Here is a 19,570-nt window from a genome sequence, read left to right as displayed (position 1 = left end):
AAATGGTAAGATAACCCTAACATGAACCCAGACTAGTGAGCCACACTAAAATGGTAAGATAACCCTAACATGAACCCTGATTAGTGAGCGACACTAAAATGGTAGGATAACCCAACCATCAACCATGACTAGTGAGCGACACTAAAATGGTAGGATAACCCTACCAAGAACCATGACTAGTGAGCAACACTAAAATGGTAAGCAAACCCTAACTTGAACCCAGACTAGATAGCATCACTAAAATGGTAGGATAACCCTACCATGAACCATGACTAGTGAACGACACTAAAATGGTAAGCCAACCCTAACATGAACCCAGACTAGATAGCGACACTAAAATGGTAGGATAACCCTACCATGAAGCCAGACTAGTAAGCGACACTAAAATGGTAGGATAACCCTAGTATGAACCTTATGACTGTTGCTCTAGTAGTCAGTGACATTTAGGTCACTAAAATTGACTGTTATTACAATAAATGGTTATAATGTTACAAGTTACTACCACAAAAAATACATTATTCTAAAACCTCTGAGAAACACTTTGGGGGAATTATGTATTGAATTAAAATTTTATATTGCTGACAAAAATATAATAAAAATCACCATGCCCTTTAATAGCAGACACTAGGAGAGAGGTAAATTCTGTGTGATTCTCACAGAAACATTTCTTTCTGAATCAGAGAAGCATACAAGCTGAACTTTAATGAATGTCTGGCTTAAGGTGGAACAAAAAAATTTTAAAAAATGGTAACAGAAAGCTGGATGTTGTTCCATTACAGAATTTTTTTCTCATCTTTCAGCTAATGCACAATAACAATTAATCATGTTATTTTCAATAGTATGAGCAAGTGAGACAAAAGCACAATAGAGACTTAACTTTCTCAAAATGAAACATTTATTGAAGAATGATAGCTGATGTCTCAAAACATTTAAAATGGTGTACAATCTGCTGTAATCACGTCCAATATTATCTCATTAGAAGCTTATGAGCTTAAGCTTATAGAATCATTAAATACACAATGGGTAGTTATTACTCCAAATGATCATTTGGCTTCTATCGTCAATTATGCTGCAAATAACCAATAGAATAACCACCGATGCTCCAACGAGACTGTCATGCTGGCAACATTTAAGATGTAACAATGTGATGATGCTTTGTTTTGATCTCATTATATATTAATGCTCAAATGAATTAAATTGTAGTATTTTTTACACATGTCAATCAGCGAGGACTGCAAAGCTTATTTCAGGTGAACATCTGTATGAAATCATGTATGATGTTCTTTTCTGTCTATATTGTTCACAGTTATTTCCTTCTTGGAAACTGGTTACTGCAGCACTGTTCACTTGTCAAAATATCTAGGATCTTCTCAAGAGAGGTTCTGCAAAAAAGTAAGAAATAATTCATGTGATAATTCTGTAATTTGTTCCATCTCATGTGGATTTTACTACAGAATAAAACAGACACACTAACAGGGAAATGTCATCAACCACTTTTATAAATGGATGACATCATTCTTACAAGCAAACTTTTATTATGCTGAAATCTATTATGGGAAGTCCCTCAAAGCTAGATATTATGCAAAGATCCCTGCCATTTCAAGTCATTTTAAAGATTATCCCTTTGAGTACTGACGGCCAAATCTGATGATTAATCAAATTCATTTGAAAAATTTATAAAGTACTTAATACACTCGTGCTTAATGTGAAATTTTTGTTGCACAGATGTTTGTGAGAGAGTTGCTTACCAATTTTTCTATGTGGAGTAAAAGTCGTGATATAAGGAGAGTGGATCAGCATAATGCCTTGATACTTTCTGATAAATTTATGAAAATATATTCAGTGATTTTTTAAAAGAAGTTGTTCAAAGTTTCATATGTTGAATTTAAGTATCTATACTTTTTGACAGATTTGGTGTTATCCTTAAAAATTTTAAACTGTGTGGATGCAGTGCGCTATGTTTTGTTTTCATTTTTCTGGTTGTTTAGCAGATGAATGATGGACAGGTTTTTCCATTTTTACCACATAAACATAGAAATACATGATTTCCAAACTGTCATAAAAACTAAACTGAGAATAATTTTAACAAGTATAACATTTTAGAGAATTTTGTGAGGGAAAATAAAATGAGGAAAATATTACATGCTAGAAATGCACATACATGATATCAATTATTCACTTACTTTTTCTTGAAAATTAAGTTGATTTTAAAGCAACTGAAAAATTGTGATGATTTTACAATATTATGATTTAGCATAGAATTTCACATAATATCTAGGTATAAAATATGCTGCTAATCATATATGCAAATGTCAGTGTTTGCAAGTTAAAAGTGGTAATTTCGATCTCTTCTCTTCCATCTTTCTTATGTTTCAAAACTTTATAAAGCACAATCAAATCTGGAGACCCATATGAGAAATACCTACACAATTTGGGTGACTTTAGCAAATTCACATGCTTTCACTGGTCAGAGCACAGATCACAAGATCCGCTGGGCAATGGACCTAAAATTGACAAAGGAAACATACTAAATTAGATAGTATACCACTTTAACTGTCAAGTGGCCATCCATTTAATACATACACAAAAATCTGGCAAAGCTTGACCCCCCCACACATGCTTTTTTACATCTCACCCCTGTGTACGTATGCTTGATGCACACACACCCAGAATTCTAAAGAATGGCCCATATTTAATACTCAGAAATGATCAAGGATTAATAATATTAATGTGTTTAATAACACAGATATATCACCGCCGTAGAATGTCTTGCTGCACCAAAGAAATAAGCTGCGTAACTTTAAAAAGTTGATCTAGTGTCCAATAAAATTCAAATGCCGACTGAACCCAAACAGGTTACGTATTAGACAAATTATTATTGAGGTTTCACCCCCACCACCCCCTTTCATATGTGTACATACATCATCAGTAGACACATCCACCCTCCATGCGCATGTACTAAATGGACAGCCCGCAATAATACATTCTTTACTCACTCAGGCTGCAAAGATAAAACAAGAAGATTGTTTCTTGCATACAGTGAAATACAATCAACACATCTGAAGGATAAAATAAGCGCAACAAAATTGGGACAGCATGTATTTGTTATGTTATAAAGAAGCCTATAAAAGGTAAAAATTGCATATTTGCAATCTACTATTGCATACATTATACGAAAAAATATCATGCAAAAGAAAAGCTTAATTACAAAACTTTTAGATATATAATTTTTTTAAAAATATTATGTTGTTCATATTAAAGTCTTAGCTAGACAAAGTTTACATTTGCTTATATTTAAATAATCATAAGATGGAATAGAAATAACAAGAACAAAGAGATGTGTTTATAAAACACGATAGCCCCATTGAAAAACAGATACAATGTAATATTTGATGAACATTTTAAACATTTAAAGCACTGTGATACTGGCAGGACAATCCAAAAATGTCATCTATGTATGCAAATCCAATTGTTAACCTTATTTTTACCTGTGGGGGTGGGGTGATTGTGCTAACAGGAATTATGTAACAAGCTGAGTGTGAAAATTGTATAAAACATTTATGAAACTGAAAAATTGCTGTAAGGAAGAAAAGACAAGTAATAAATTACTTTACAAACTGAAACAGAATTACTTTCATCGCTTGCCATATAAAACTCAGTATATTTTTATATACAGTTTGGTCAAGAATCGCTATATTGTATATCATTTTCATACAGTTTCAATTTCTACCCAGTGGATTAAGATGAAATGTAGTTGCAGATGAACAGATGGATGGCCAGACAAACTGATCCAATACTTGAAGATTATAATCAGACCAGCTGATTAAAAAATTAACATAAATACCAAATATTTTGTTAATGTTTACAGCATCTGCCATATTCAGATCACTGTTCCTTGCTGACTGCTCTTTGTATCTTTGAGTAGGTACAGTATATCAACCAGATTCTATTGGAATTTTATTCAGTCTTACATTTATTATCATGCCTATTTTAGTAACATAATTAGATCTATTTGCATTTACCATAATTGGTTAGTTATCTGCATCACTTTATTGACTTCATCTTTTCATTATCATGGGAAGTTTCCAGTTTATTCAGTACAACAATCTGTAATAAGAAAGACAAAACATGATCTTTTGAAACAAGCTTATAGCTTTTATTAGCAGTGAAACCTATAATGAGATTATAATCAGTAAAATGAAATCAAAGCCAATAAAGATAAAAAAAAAAGATTTCATACACTACCCTAAGACTTTTGTTAAGCTAAAATTGGAATAATCAAACTATTTTGGTATGAAAAACTTCAACAATATTTATGGATATAAGACACTAGAACATTAAGGCTAATTTAACTGTCATGATTTCACTAAATTACTGTAAATAACAAATAATGCAAATAGGAAGATTTGTTTATAAACTATTCAGTTATAAGTAAAACACTGCAAGACAAATTAATAGGTATTGATGCAAATACATGACATGCCTTGAAGACAGCAAGTTAGTTTTCCATAGAGAATGTTAGCAAACTTGTTTCACTACTCAATAATGGAACCCATATCACTTGCATGTGAACAACTGTACTTTGTCCAATATGTTTTTGCAGAGTTTTGCATTATAAACACTTTGCATCATCATAGCCAGAAGGGTGTGTGTGTGTGTGTGTGTAGGGGGTGTCTGGCATGCACCCACTCCTGCTTAAAAAGAAACATACACACACAAATGTACAGTCACTTGTCACTTTAAATTTGACCATCATTTTATTCTTGCACATGTTTATTAGGTAGTATGCACACTTGGAGTGAATAGACACACACAGTTTAGCTTTGGTGCCCTTGCAAAGAAGTCAGGGCCTGAAGGAAATTTTGGAACAACCCCATTCCTCCAACAATGGACCTGATCCAGCCTGGCATAATCATATTGTTTACTGCAATGGGAGATATTTTAGACTGACATTGTTCAGATGAATTTCTTAATAATCTGTTTGGCAAAGTTATCTCCTATTCATTTTGAGAATTGCATTATTGTACAGGTTTAAAAATCAACAAGCTTGCAATAATGTCATGATGAATGCCATCACTGTAGTATCAGATGAATCAAAGTCATTGTTGTTGCTGTTGTGGGGTTTAATGCCATTTTTCAGCACACAATAGGTATTACATAGCATCCAGTATAACTGCTGAGGAAGAACCTGACAAGAACCACTGATCCATGGGAAGCTACTGGCAAGTTTTTTGGTCTTTACCTTTTTGGGGCTTAAAATTAAACAATCCAACTTTTTATAAATGGGAGTTAAAAATATCTGGTGTCGAGATTGTCAAACCACTCTATGACAAAATCAATTTAGAGTCAGTGCTGACCAAGTGTCGCATACTGGTTGGGCTTTCGGTGGGGGGGGGGTATTTTATGTATCTCTGGCCCCTATAATTATCAATATATGGGGAACATTGGCTGTTTGAGATGGGAGGGTGTCACAGGCCTCCCTCAAAGTGCAACACTGCTGATAATTGTTTCTAATGTCAAGAACATTGCCCACTTTATTCATTAAAAGTTCATACATTCTACACTAAGTTTGTTTTCCATTTGTTTTTATCAAACTCGTACAAGTTTTCACTCTTCGGTACTAATAAATGTTTACAAGACGGTGAGCAGACTGGTCTAAATTTAATTACATGTAACTGTTGTCAGAAGGGTAATAGAATATATTCCATTAACAATCCTTCATATGACTGATTTCAGGTCATTAATGTTAATTTTTATATTCGTATCATAACTGGTAGAGTAAAACTTTATTCTAGTCAAATAAAAAATTTAGTATTTGCCTCACTGGGTGAATGTTGTATTTCGTTATTAATTGGAGATTTGTCAAACCAAGCTTTAAGTTCACCAATAAAATTATAAATTTCACACTACTACAAATTAACAAAACATAATGTGTAGGATATTACTGGCAAACAATAACTCTCCCTAGAATGAAATGAAAATTTATGCATCAAGCCGAAAGGGCTTGAAATGATGTCTTTGATTATCCTACATAAAAATAAGTGAACCATATTTTGTTGTTGTCAAGTTGATGTGCTTAATGGATGAAAATGGCTTTTAAATATTTGAATTTATGCAAGATATGATTGTTTCAAGCCTAGTTTAAGTCACAACGAAGACGAATAATGGTCAGGTTAGTCAAAATATAGTTACATATTCTGGCATTTTTTTTGTTTCTTCAGAAATACAAAGATTCCCTAGTAGCTAGGGAAATAAGTTCAAGTGATTGTAGCAAGTTATCATTTCAATAGGTGGAAACACAGAAATAGCAAGTCCCAATGTTTGTTCCTTCTGCAGGTATTATGGTTTGCCAGAACAAATATTACATCTTGTATTAGCCCACAGCATGAATGATTCATAACACAAATATCAATGAAAACAAATAATGTCTGATATTAACTTGAGATGAACCAAAAGATTCATTTTTCAAAACTGCCATTGTAAAGCGTCTGCTGAAGAAACCAACACTAGACCATAACGATTTAAAGTACTACCGCCAGTTTGTAATCTCAAATTCATATAAAAAATCTTAGAAGAGGTTGTTCTACCCCAGCTTGTATCTCATCTGAATTCAAATAGTCTTTTCAGTAATGTACAATCTGCTTACTGCCCTTGCCACAAAACTGAAATTACTCTTCTAAAAGTAGTTAATGACATTCTATCTGCTTGGGATAGTGGAAAGATTACAGTCCTCACCCTCCTTGATTTGTCTGCCGCAATTGACATAATAGACCATGATATATTACTTCACCGTCTCCAGTATGTATTTGGCATTCATGATACAGCCTTACTGTGGCTCAAGTCCTATTTGGTCAACAGGACATATATTGTGTCTACAAATTGAATATACTCTAGCCCAGTTGATCTATATTGTGTTCCACAGGGGTCTGTTCTTGGACCTGTTCTCTTCATTCTATACACTCAGCCGCTCTCAAGTGTCATAGATCATCATCCAGTGTCTCACCAATTGTTTTTTGATGACACCCAAATATACAAATCTAGCCACCCAACTGAAGTTGATGCTATCATCCAAGGTGTAGAGAGGTGCATTTAAGTTGTGAAATCATGGATGACATGTAACAAGCTGCAGATGAATGATGATAAAACTGAGGCCATTCTAATCACAACAAAAAGACTTTCTCATTCACATCCTTTACCTCAAACAAGTATCAGCAACACCAAAATTAAATTCATACAATCAGTACGAAACCTAGGTGTTACTCTGGACAGTACTCTCACGTTGCACCAACATGTCATGAACATATGCAAGGCTGCATATCTTGAGCTGAGACGCATCAGCTCCATTCTCAAATATCTTTCAGTTGATGCCACTAAAACACTTGTGTGTTCATTAGTACTTTCAAGACTGGACTATTGCAAATCAATTCTGTCTGGTTCATCTCAGTATCTACTCCAGAAACTTCAAAACACAGCTGCTTGGATCATACTTACAGTACCACGATCAGAGCACACCTCCCCACTGCTCTGTACCCTACACTGGCTATCCATTCCATCCAGAATCAAACACAAAATTTGTTCTCTGTGCAATGTTTCACTGTCGGACTATAGTCTAACATACCTATCCGACCTCACCCATATGTGCACACCAGCAAGATACTTACGCTCCTCTTCTGACAATCATATACTCATTATTGCCACTATGAAAACAAAGTCATATGGACATTGTTCTTTTGCATACCAGGACCCAGCAACGTGTTATGAATTGCCCATTGAACTCAGACACAAAGACACAGTGATCCCATTGAAGAGTGCTCTAAAAACTCACTTATTTCGATGCAAGAACAAACTTAAAGACCTAATGTTTCCTACCTTAAATATTCTCAGCATGTTTGTTATGTTTTCTAATTTCGTAGCGTTTGTTTTGTAATTATATCATTATATATGTTTTTTTATCTTATAGGTGTTGTCTAATGTTGTAAAGCGCTTAGAGCTTCTAAATATTAGGCGCTATACAAAGTCCTCATTATTTCATTATTATTATTATATTTGCTACATGAGACTATAAAGCATTAAAATTTGGTTCTTCTCTGAAGTTAATAAAAACAGTATATCTTAATATACCTTCTTAATTCCAACCTAGTATATGACAAATTTACTGTTATTAACTTCATTTTAATATAGAAAATGTTTATTAAAAATAAGGAAGTCCCAGATTCCTCCTTATCCTCTCTTGCAAAATGGTCCATATAATATGGAATGTGTTAAATGGCTGTTAAAACCCAATCAAAATACAATTCAGTCAAAGCATACGAGTATGGACTTGAAATCAAAATCATAAACCCATTATGAAGAAAAAGAGTCTTAACAATAAAAATAATAATGCTCTGATATTCTTAACCCAAAATTATTTTTAAAATCTCATTAAAGGTCATGCCTCCTGTAACAATATAAAATTCCATAATCAATAAGTAAAAAAACCTCACGCAATGTTGACAGCCTTTTTAAAATTTAAAGTCACGATGAAATCGCATATTCTTAATTCAAATTTGGGAAAATATTGTTTACTTCATCATAATGTAACTTCTATCTGAACAGGCAGCACAACAAGTTGGTGGGATCTCAAATAAAAATTAAAAGTCCTCATATCAAATCTGATAATGCACAAAAAAATTAAATTATATTCTATAGTCTCTACAATAAAACTAATCATTCATTATAGTCTATAGGCAAAAAAAAAAATTGAGAATGCCAGTCTTTATACATAACATATATTCAAGCAATGATGACATCTGCATCTGAAAATGTAGTAAAAAAGAAACCTTCACTATATCAATTTTATCACTGTTTGAAACAAAGTAACTGAAAAATGAAAAAGAAATAAGCTGTTTAACTGAAAATGACATGAAAAGAAATAAGCTGTTTAACTGAAAATGACATGTTGCATACAAACTGTGGCATGTGTCCACGTATCAAATATCTAATTATTCACAACAAATTTTTTAATGGTACATTGATTATATAATTTTAGGGAACTTCATCTTTTAAAATTATAAATATTTAAAGGAACAAAGATAATTTTTCAAAATAACACATATTCCATTTTTTATGTAGCTCTCAGAATATGTGATTTTCCATTTCTGACAATGATTATGCTTAATATTTAATTACCAATTGATTAACTCCTTATTTTGGCCAGATAACTTGTGTTTTGAAACTCCTCTCTGTGAACCTTCCTTTCACAGTATGATGTCTAAAGAAGCATACAGACAGACAATGGTTCTTTATGGTAGTTAAGTACAATTTCCTAGTGCTCAAAGGTATTATCTTTTATCTTTTTGATACTTCTGCTCCAAAACTGAATTTTTAACAAACTTAAGCTGTGCCAAAGTTTCACTTTCTCAAATTAGTGCTTTACTGAATACTATGATTAGACTGCTCTGGTTGGCCTAAGTGGTTATAGCATCACCATGGATGTGGGAGGTCGCAGGTTAAAACTTCGGCTGAGTCATACCAAATTCTTTCAAAAATGGTACTAACAGCTGCCTCACTTGGCGCTCAACATTAAGATGTTATTTTTAGGACTGGCTGGCCTGGTGTCAGGTTAATGTGACTGGCTAGGACATTATGTTACATGTCTGCAGCATGATGCCCAATTGCAGGCCATCACTATAAACAGCCACACTGCAGGCATCATAGCAATATGACTCAATTTTTTTTAAAGCTACATTAAAAATCCAAATCACACACACACACTACTGACAGATTTCTTATCTGTTCTTTAATGCTGTATTAGGGTTTAAGGTCCATAAATGCCATAGCTTGCTTGCTCCGACAGAGGTGTTTTGACCAAATAAATAACTGTACTTCTTATTATCATTTGTTAGTTTTATTTATTCAACAGATCTTAACCCTTAAAGGCTGTATAGTTTTGAAGCACATGATCCAGCAGGGCTAAATTGTTTGAGAAAAGAAATGAAAAGTGCACTCTAATTTTAAATTGTATGAAATTTAATTAGGTTTTGTATCATGTCTGCTTTACATTAAATTTTGATTTACTGCTCAAGGGGGGGGGGGAACTGGAAAAACTATTTTGTCCATTCAGAGTGTACATCAGACGCGTATTTAACACCAATCAGTCACTAGTATCTCCATTAAAACTTTCCCAGCTCCAGTAATCAGATATATTTCATAATAACTGAAATCATTGTCTTCATCAGTGTCAGCGGCCAGTATTTGCGGAACAAAAGAAGATGAACCAAGCAGGGAATTAGCCTTTTTGTTTTTTCTGGGTAGGCTGTATTTTTAACATGCACTTGTAAAACTTCCTTTTTACATGGCTTATACTATGACATAATGCTTGCTACAGGGCACAATGTGCCAATAAAATCTAGTTTAAGAACCATTGATGTCAAGTTGAAGAATCCAGATGTAAACAGTTGTCTACCTGAAAAAAGACTTATGTTGCAAAAAACATGATGATACCTCTACTGGTGTGACTTACCCGAAGTACTTTAAATAAAAACTGTTTACAGTGCAGAGTACATTTTCCTATGTGTGACTTTAAATTGTTGGAGTTCCTGTGCATCAATATTTGGGAAATTCATACAAATTTTGCATGATTGATGCCCTGGAAGCATCTCTGTATCTGATTTGTAATGAATCTAAAGATAAAAAAACAACTAATGGATAATAAATTGTTTCCAAACTTAACAATTATCAATGGATGGGTAATGTGGGCTTTAAAAGATCTTAAAATAACTTTTATGTTCTCAGAAATTTTCAAACATATTTTCAAATAATGAAAACAAAACATTGGTGGCTAAGCTAACAAAACCCTAAATCACAAAATCTCTATCATCACATCGGTTAAAAGTAGCATTGTGAATAATTGTAACCAAAATTAAAAAGAAATAATGGCCAAAATTGATAGGTTGGAAACAACTGGGTGTTCAGTTTACTACTAGGTCAATGATTATGCAATCAACTTTTTACCCATGGTAGCAACTAACTGATACATGTAAAATAAAATTCTAATGCGTCATTATGCATACAATAAAAAGAGTGGTCACGCTATACCTCCTACTATGGTTTGTGGTCATTGTTGTTTCAGCTCTGTATTCCTGTCTGGGTGTGGTACTTACCTATCTGCTGTGACACCAGGTGGTTTCTCTGACAGGTCGTCTCAAGCAAAATTGAGGTATACAGTGCTGAAAATACAAAAATAATTTAATTTTGCCACCAGAACAACTTCATACAAATTTTAAGTCATACACTCTACTCTTACAGCATGGCTGGTTAATCTAAAGAGTACAACTTGTATCAATTTATTCCATGCTACTGCAGATTTATAGATAAGCAGTGAATCTGTATATTTTACACAATCAAACTGACTAATGTTTTGGAGACAAATTGTTCAATGTGTTGAGAACACAGTATTTAGACATATACTACTCTTGCTGTACGTACAGTATGTACTTCATTTTGGGAATGCTGAAATCAGATAAAGCTGAAGTATACTTAGCTAATGAAAAGAATAAAAAATATATTAATACTTAAGAAAGTGCTTAGATAGCTTCATTTCATTCAAGATACTTCTCATCCTTTTAACCAATTTTGGCATTTCTGACTTCCGTTGCATTACTGCCAACTGAAATGTAGGCCAACGAACTTGAAATCATGTCTTATGTGAGAATTTGAATTAGAAAAAAGACATCAGAGTTAGTAAAGTCTGATAAACTTTATTACTTTAATTTGTAGAAAAATGTGGAGACAGGCTGCCAAGAGTGTGAGATATTCCTGACAATTTGACTTCTTGTTCTGATGTTAGTCAACATTGGAACTCACTACACATACCGTTATTTAGTCAGTAAAACCTAAATCCCCAAAACATAAATATCAGGGTTGATGTCTTACACTGTTATGATTAGCTTAAGGACTCACGGTACTAATTCCACTCCAATGGTAAACATATGGAAACACTATCATATTCAAAATTCAATAACTTAAAATTTATGGGTGCTGATAATGACACCTATAATTTTTCATGCACATCTAACCTTGGTGCAAGCTTATGTGTGGAGAACACCATATGACCCGCGGCAATTTGTTTACATACATGTGCATGAAACACGTGTTATTGATTCTGCACCAAATGAATCAGGTGCTACTTTCAGTATTGAGTACTCCGGAGTCAAGCCTGTAAAAATGCTAAAGTTGCATCAGTAGAAATTTGTCAATATTTTTTTTACATTACATATAGGATAAGCTCTCAAAAGATATTTTTCCTAAAATTTTAATTTTCATTATTAACCAATTATGGACCACCAAACCTGTAAATACTCTATCATTTCTTCACCCATTTCTAGACTGGTTCACAGTTCTTCCGTATAATTAGTACCATGTGTCCTATAACCAGATTTAATTTTTTTTGAAAAAGTTGTATTTTACTCCTTGATATTAGAGCATAATTGTAAGAAAGAATTGGCCATGCTTGTGCATGGATAATAGTGCAATAGCATTTTATGTGATACCAATATCTGTAGTTAAATTGCATCCGCATTACATGTTGCTGTGTTGTATTGTACTTATTAATGGCTTTTTCTTGTTATTAAAATAATTGTTTTCTGCCTTTGTATCTTCATGTTATCTTTCTATGGCATGCATGCTACACAAAAGAAACCCAAGCATGCTGACGTCAGCAAGTATGACATCACAGGGTATCAAATTACATGACGCATTGTATTTTCATCTCTCACTGGCTATAAGACAAGTTTTAAAAGTTTTAAATTTCAAAATTGCATTTCTTTTCTTGCTGACTCTCACAGAAATAACACACAGTGCATCCCTATTCACATCAATCAAACAAAACAAATAAGTGTGCCACATGACAGGTCAAAATGATACGAGGCCATTGCCCTTTTGTGACTAAAACAAATACACACACCCATGAAGCATCAAGAGATGCTGATATTCCAAACTTATTTAAACTATCATCACATGTGATTCATGACCCACAAATGTTAATAAAAAGGTGTAAAAGCCAAGGAAGAGTTCCATAAGCTGTATTATACTGAATAATTAAATAACATAGTGCTACTTTTTAGTATAAAACTATGGGGAAGGGTGAATAAGCAAAGAATAGACAGAGTAATTTCTTCAAGCCTGGTAATGTTCCCCACAACAAAGGGGGTGGGGGGAATGTATATCAACCCAAATAACACATCAACATGAGGTATGTTACATAAGGACATCAAGAGACAAATTTGAAAAAGCTATCCAAAGTTCCTATAATGCTGACATTGATGTTGGAGACAGAAAGTGTATGCACAAACTGTTATGACTCAAGCTATTAAGTATGCTGGAGGTGGAGAAATGTGTGAAAAACTTTGCTATGCCAAGACAAGTTCATGTCTCTATGCAATATGCAGACACTGATAAAAATTGTCACTGAATACACTACTTGTTAAATTTAAGTAATAGAACTGAATTGCATATTGAAGTTGTCTAATACATAAACATATACCTACATTTACCCAAAGCTCATAAAAAGTTAAGAAAAAGTCTAAAAATCATTACTGTGGCTGCTTTCCACTATAAGCAGTGTTAAATTACTTACTTTTTAATATAAAGCTGAAAAAATGCATACATTATTGAACAAAAGAGAAACAAAGCAAACATTGCAATCACTCAATTACAGTCAAAGGGGAGGTAATACACCTTGATTTGGCAAACCAAATAGCAAGGTCTAATTTACAGCTAAATGATTCCTTACTATTACTTGATGGTAAGAACAGAGCAATGTAGGTTTTATAAATAGCTTTTGTTTCAAATATGAAACCATATTTCTGACATGAAGCTTGTTTTCATTTATTCACAACAACATATATGGTGAACAAAACACATATCACTTAGTGCACGCAGTAATCAAATGCTGAGATTTGGAATAATGTGTTCTGAGACCACAAGTTGCAACACCCTGAGTATGAAGGTTTTCTATCATGGGACTTGGTACATGAAGAAAAAAGAGATCTGGTTTGGTGGGAGAGAGCAGTATGTTCACCATGCAGTTATACATCAAGAATGTTTCAACTGTATGAAGAGAGGTTGGGGAAGAAAAACTGCCTGTGTAAAGAATGCAATACAGATAGGACTTTTGCAGAGTTATATTTGGAATGAAGGGTTGAAAACTATTATTTTAAGTGAAAATATCCCTCCCTGCTCCCTCAACAAAAGGAATGCAGAAAAGTTCCAATACTGTTTACCCAAAAATGTAATGTACCAATATGAGAAACATGCTGAACATAGAATAGGTGTCAAGGAGTTTAATTCTAGGATAAGAAATAAGACCGGTATAATTGATATTCAATGTGACTCGACATATAATAATTCAATTTACAGGTTGAGGCAATGCAGCATGTGCAGTTTTGTGCACAGTCCTTATTTTTACAATGTTCTCTGCTTTGATCTGCTGAGTGTGTCTCTAAAGATAAATGATCAGTACTGATACATAAGTGATTGTGACATAAGTGGCTTACATATAAAATCTCCCCCACCCCCACCCCCTTTTGGTGAATTGTTGCATGTGTTAAATGGTATTTAACCATATAGGCCAATCTATGGGTACCATCATATGAAATTCTGCCATTAGGCCATACTATGCTCTTTTCCCTATGGCCTGAGCTATCTACTTCCACTCTCCATTGTATAAAACCATCCCCATCTGTCTTTTGTATAGAATTTTTCTCCAAAATCACATTCAAACCATGATAAAAAGACTCCAATATGACTGTCATATGTAAAAACCACCAAATTGATACCCTGTATGCACGTTGTAACCATGGAAACAACAAACTCCTATTATGGTATAGGTCGCATATAGGACTCACGGTACTAATTCCACTCCAATGGTAAACATATGGAAACACTATCATATTCAAAATTCAATAACTTAAAATTTATGGGTGCTGATAATGACACCTATAATTTTTCATGCACATCTAACCTTGGTGCAAGCTTATGTGTGGAGAACACCACATGACCCGCGGCAATTTGTTTACATACATGTGCATGAAACACGTGTTATTGATTCTGCACCAAATGAATCAGGTGCTACTTTCAGTATTGAGTACTCCGGAGTCAAGCCTGTAAAAATGCTAAAGTTGCATCAGTAGAAATTTGTCAATATTTTTTTTACATTACATATAGGATAAGCTCTCAAAAGATATTTTTCCTAAAATTTTAATTTTCATTATTAACCAATTATGGACCACCAAACCTGTAAATACTCTATCATTTCTTCACCCATTTCTAGACTGGTTCACAGTTCTTCCGTATAATTAGTACCGTGTGTCCTTAAGGCCATTTTTCATGCTACACAACAGTAAATATATCTGGTGGAGGAAGAACCTGGAAAACCACTGGGAAAAACCACGGACGGATGGGAAGCTAGTGGCATGCTCTCTCAAAACGGAGCAGAGCCCGAGACTAAATTTTCCTGTAAATATTAAATGTACTATATAATAATAAATAAATAATTTGAAGAGTAAATTGTAAGCAACAATAACCCTGACCTGCACATTACATTATACAAATGACTGCCTGTTATGCTGCTGTTTGGTTATGAACTACTAAAGTATTCTCACACCATACCCTTTGATTGTACCACCGTACTGATTTGAAAAACAGAAAGAATAAAAGATATCAAAAATGCACAAAACTTAGCCATTGCATTCACTGATTTATGAGTTCTAAACTGATTGCCTCCAGGTGGGTCTCCAACACTGCTGACTTTTTTAATCAAAAGGGAGCTTCTTTAGCAACATGGTCGCCATTTTTGCTTGGGCCAGCTTGTTTTCAAACACAGTTGTGATTGAAATTACTGTCTTTCAAACTCTCAGTAATTCCATAAATTTGGGATTTACATCTCTTTGAACACGTGTATACAAGAATTCCTTCTATTTATTTGTTCAAATTGTTCTTGAAATCATCATCATTGGCGACTCGGTCTCGAAAGACCATGCGAATAGCGCCCTTGGGGTGTTGTCTGTCTCCGTTGGCATCGTCTGCTGTGGCTGTGCAGGCCTATACGTGAGTGACAGTCCCTATTGCAGTTGGTGCAGACATACTGGGAAGTCTGCGTTACTGTGGTTGCTGTTGCGTTCTTCTTTCTCTTACGTTTCTCTGCCGCCAACTGGCCTCTCCTCACATCAGCGACTGATATGCCATTGTTTACCATCAGTTTCCAGGTGCCTCGGTCCTCAGCCAGCTCTTCCCAGCCATCGGGTGAAATGTTGCATGCCTTCATGTCCCTCTTGCACACATCTTTGAAACGGAGTGAGGGGCGTCCGACTCTTCTCATGCCAGTGGCCAGTTGTCCATATAAGATGTCCTTTGGCAGCCTTCCATCCTCCATGCGTCGGACGTGACCCAGCCATCGAAGGCGGCGTTTAATTAGCAGGGAGTACATGCTGGGGGTACGTGCACGCTGCAGGATCTCACTGTGTGGAACACAGTCTTGCCAGCTGATTTTCAGGATGCGTTTTAGGCACCGTATATGGGGGGTGCGTGGCCTGGGTCTGACATCCCGCTTGCCAAAGGAAAGTGAAGCGTCTCTCATAGCCTCTCCTTTCCAGGTGTAGCGATCGCCGCAGGACCACTGTCTCGCTCTGCGGGGCGGGAGGTTACTTGCATATGGCCTCTCCTACACTATTGTGTCCACAGCAGCACCTTCACGTGGTGCCCCCTGTTTTAACAGAGCCTGCTGTGTGGCGCGACCGAGTACCCGGCGGTATAACTGGGTGGGCAGACTGGGCTCATTAGCCTTGGCAGGAAACCAGTCTAAGAGAAGGGAAACTCTGACCCCAAACCCGGGCAGATGAAGCTCGTTAGCCTTGTCAGGCAGTTCATCTAGGAGAAGGAAACTCTGATTCAAAACCAACCAAGTCCCATCCATTGGATTATGTTCTTGAAATATTAGAAAAAAACACTGCACATATTGGATGCAGATGGCACTGCTTCTACTTAGTCCTACAATGTAAGACATAGCACATATTATTTTTGTTTTAGTGATATGGTGCCCACAACATAAATATCAGTGTCGAGGTCTTACATGTAGGACGAGGCTACTATATCAGCGTCGGGTCTTACAGGTAGAACTAAGGCTACTACTGAAATAGACTATTCTAAATATCAGAAATAGACAGAGGGCTTACAAACAAACGGGAGGATATGCGAATACTATAAATATAATATAAATCTACCTACCTCGATGCATTTAAAGTCTCTTGTATAACAATTTCGGCTATAAAACAACGCAGTCTAGGTGAATTACTAGGTCTACGAAAAATACTGAACATCTTGCCCGCCATGACTTTTATACATTTTTGTACTCTTCAGTACTAAAGATTCAGCATCCTGCAGCATTTCGAGAAACAACCAATGAGAGTGAATCTTACAAATATTTTACTGAATACTAGTATACTATTGGTTCCAACGATTTCGCATGTGAGCGATCTCCTACGGTACGATGTCGCAAAATATATAAAACAATACTTACAGGCTTTGGGACATATCGTAGCGATTCAAGTTTATTTAGTTTTAATTCTTCAGACAACCTCCGCCTTTAATTACACAATGGTGTCACGTGCTTTTAAACCACGTTTATACTGCCTGTTTCAGTAACAGTCTTCTTATGAGAGAGAGAGAGAGAGAGAGAGAGAGAGAGAGAGAAAACGGATCAGGGAGCGAAAGCAAAAGCCAAAAATAAATTAACAAAAATATTGTTTTCATACACATTCACTACAGCTGCATCATGATAGCAAACACGCCGTGTAATATTGCATGAAATCTTTTGAATTGTTTTTGTGTGGACGTAATTCAATTTAATTACTTAAGTTTGATATGAGGATTCAAAAGAAAAAAAAAAAAAAAAAAAAAAAAAAACAGGAAAAGCAAAGGAAAGAAAGTAACATAAAATTGTAACAAGAGAAAAGTGATTGGAAAAAGTCACTAGGAAAGTTCACAATTATTAATTTTTCAATTACACAAAATTTTCTTCAATATAAGTTTAAATGAATATTTTAAAATAATATAGTTGCATTATTATGATATCTTTCTAGCAAATTATAAAAATGTTAAAACACTTGCTTTATTATTAATCAACATGCTCAAATTTATAATAAAAGATACTAAAAAACAATTCCCAAATAAAAGATGTCTTCCGGCAGAACAAATTTCAACGCAAAACTTTGTGCAAGTTTTATGCTCTCCGATCAAAACACAATACATATATCAGCATCTTTATTAGGCTTCCAAATTTGTTACAGTTTCATTCATCGACCGATCCTTTGTTATTAAGTCCAGTACGGTGTTATTATATCTCATTCAAATTTGTATTCATGACATTTTTAACAGTGACTTTTCAGTTACCCTGGTATAACTAGTATCGTGAGGAAGGTATTACTTTTTTCTGTTTATCCAATACAGTATACACCATCTAGAAAGGCAGAGGAACTGATTACTGACCTTATGTTTCTTTCTGTGATGTAAAAATCTCATATTAAAGTAAAAAAAAGTTCATCTAAGTTAACATTAAGCCGAGTTCGAACACAAGTTTTTGATTTTGAATGTCAGAATTCTAGTATCAGAAATAGATAAGATCCTTAAAAAAACCAGACTTTTCTATAATTAGTTCGGTACAAAATACCCAGCTCGTACATAAAATAGATTACCACGTGCATACATATATCAGTGATCGAGTTTTGATTCTTAACATTGGTGAGATTCACAGTTCACAGAGCTACAAATTAAGTTTAAATGCGGGAAAATTGCTGTGTCTCACTCACCCATTAAGCTTTACCTTCCTCAACGGTACCCTACGCCTTCTAATCACAATATCAACGTGAATCTCCGTGTTATCAATGATAATTAACACCCTCTTTACGAATTTACTTCTTCGCGGCATGTCAGATTCTCTATATTTAATCTCTTCATGAGTATATTATTATTATTATTATTATCGTAGTTGTTGTTATATTGTGATGACTCTAGGTCTTAAAATATGTAACAGAAAGGAAATGAAACCAACAATTTAAGTAAAATTCAACAAATAATTTATTTTTCCATGTTACAAAGTGAAAGTTACAGTATTGCGAATTAAATTCCAAATAATCCAAATTGTCCTTTAAAATGTATAGAATGTTCCGAATGAATTCCAGTCGCATTGAAAGTCCTGATGTACCAATGATCTTGAATATCCTGATATACCATTAGTGCATACAGAACGTCTTTGAGAGAATTCCCAAAATTCCCAAAACAATGTGTTAATCCAGTCAATGAGCACTTTGTAATTCCAATGACAAATTAAATCTTCTAGAATTATATTTGAAAATCACTACATAAACTCTAATAAAAAATGGATTCCACAAATTGATCTTATAATAGGAATGAATAATTTGTTTACCAAACCTCTATTTATACATCTCTCACATGACCTACTACGCAATAGTAATTTCTGGAAACTCATAGAAAATTCCACTAATTTGTAAACACGGTTAGGCCATGAACTCAAATT

At 34.5% G+C, this 19,570-nt stretch overlaps 1 long non-coding RNA gene across 1 annotated transcript; it reads right to left on the bottom strand.

Annotated features, from left to right (window-relative positions):
- Positions 1-877: 877 nt before the first annotated feature.
- Positions 878-17,403, bottom strand: LOC149795161 (uncharacterized). Its single transcript, XR_016422270.1, has 5 exons — positions 17,263-17,403; positions 11,142-11,207; positions 4,023-4,107; positions 2,427-2,504; positions 878-1,382 (listed from the first exon to the last, which is right to left on the bottom strand). It is a non-coding gene; the product is annotated as an uncharacterized LOC149795161 (long non-coding RNA).
- Between the last annotated feature and the right edge of the window lie 2,167 nt (positions 17,404-19,570).

Source organism: Sinohyriopsis cumingii, chromosome 7 (assembly GCF_028554795.1).
Source record: "Sinohyriopsis cumingii isolate HCF-2022 chromosome 7, ASM2855479v2, whole genome shotgun sequence".
NCBI lineage: Eukaryota > Metazoa > Mollusca > Bivalvia > Unionida > Unionidae > Sinohyriopsis > Sinohyriopsis cumingii.
Note: the sequence above shows the minus strand (reverse complement) of the source record. Positions and strands in the feature narration are given on the sequence as shown.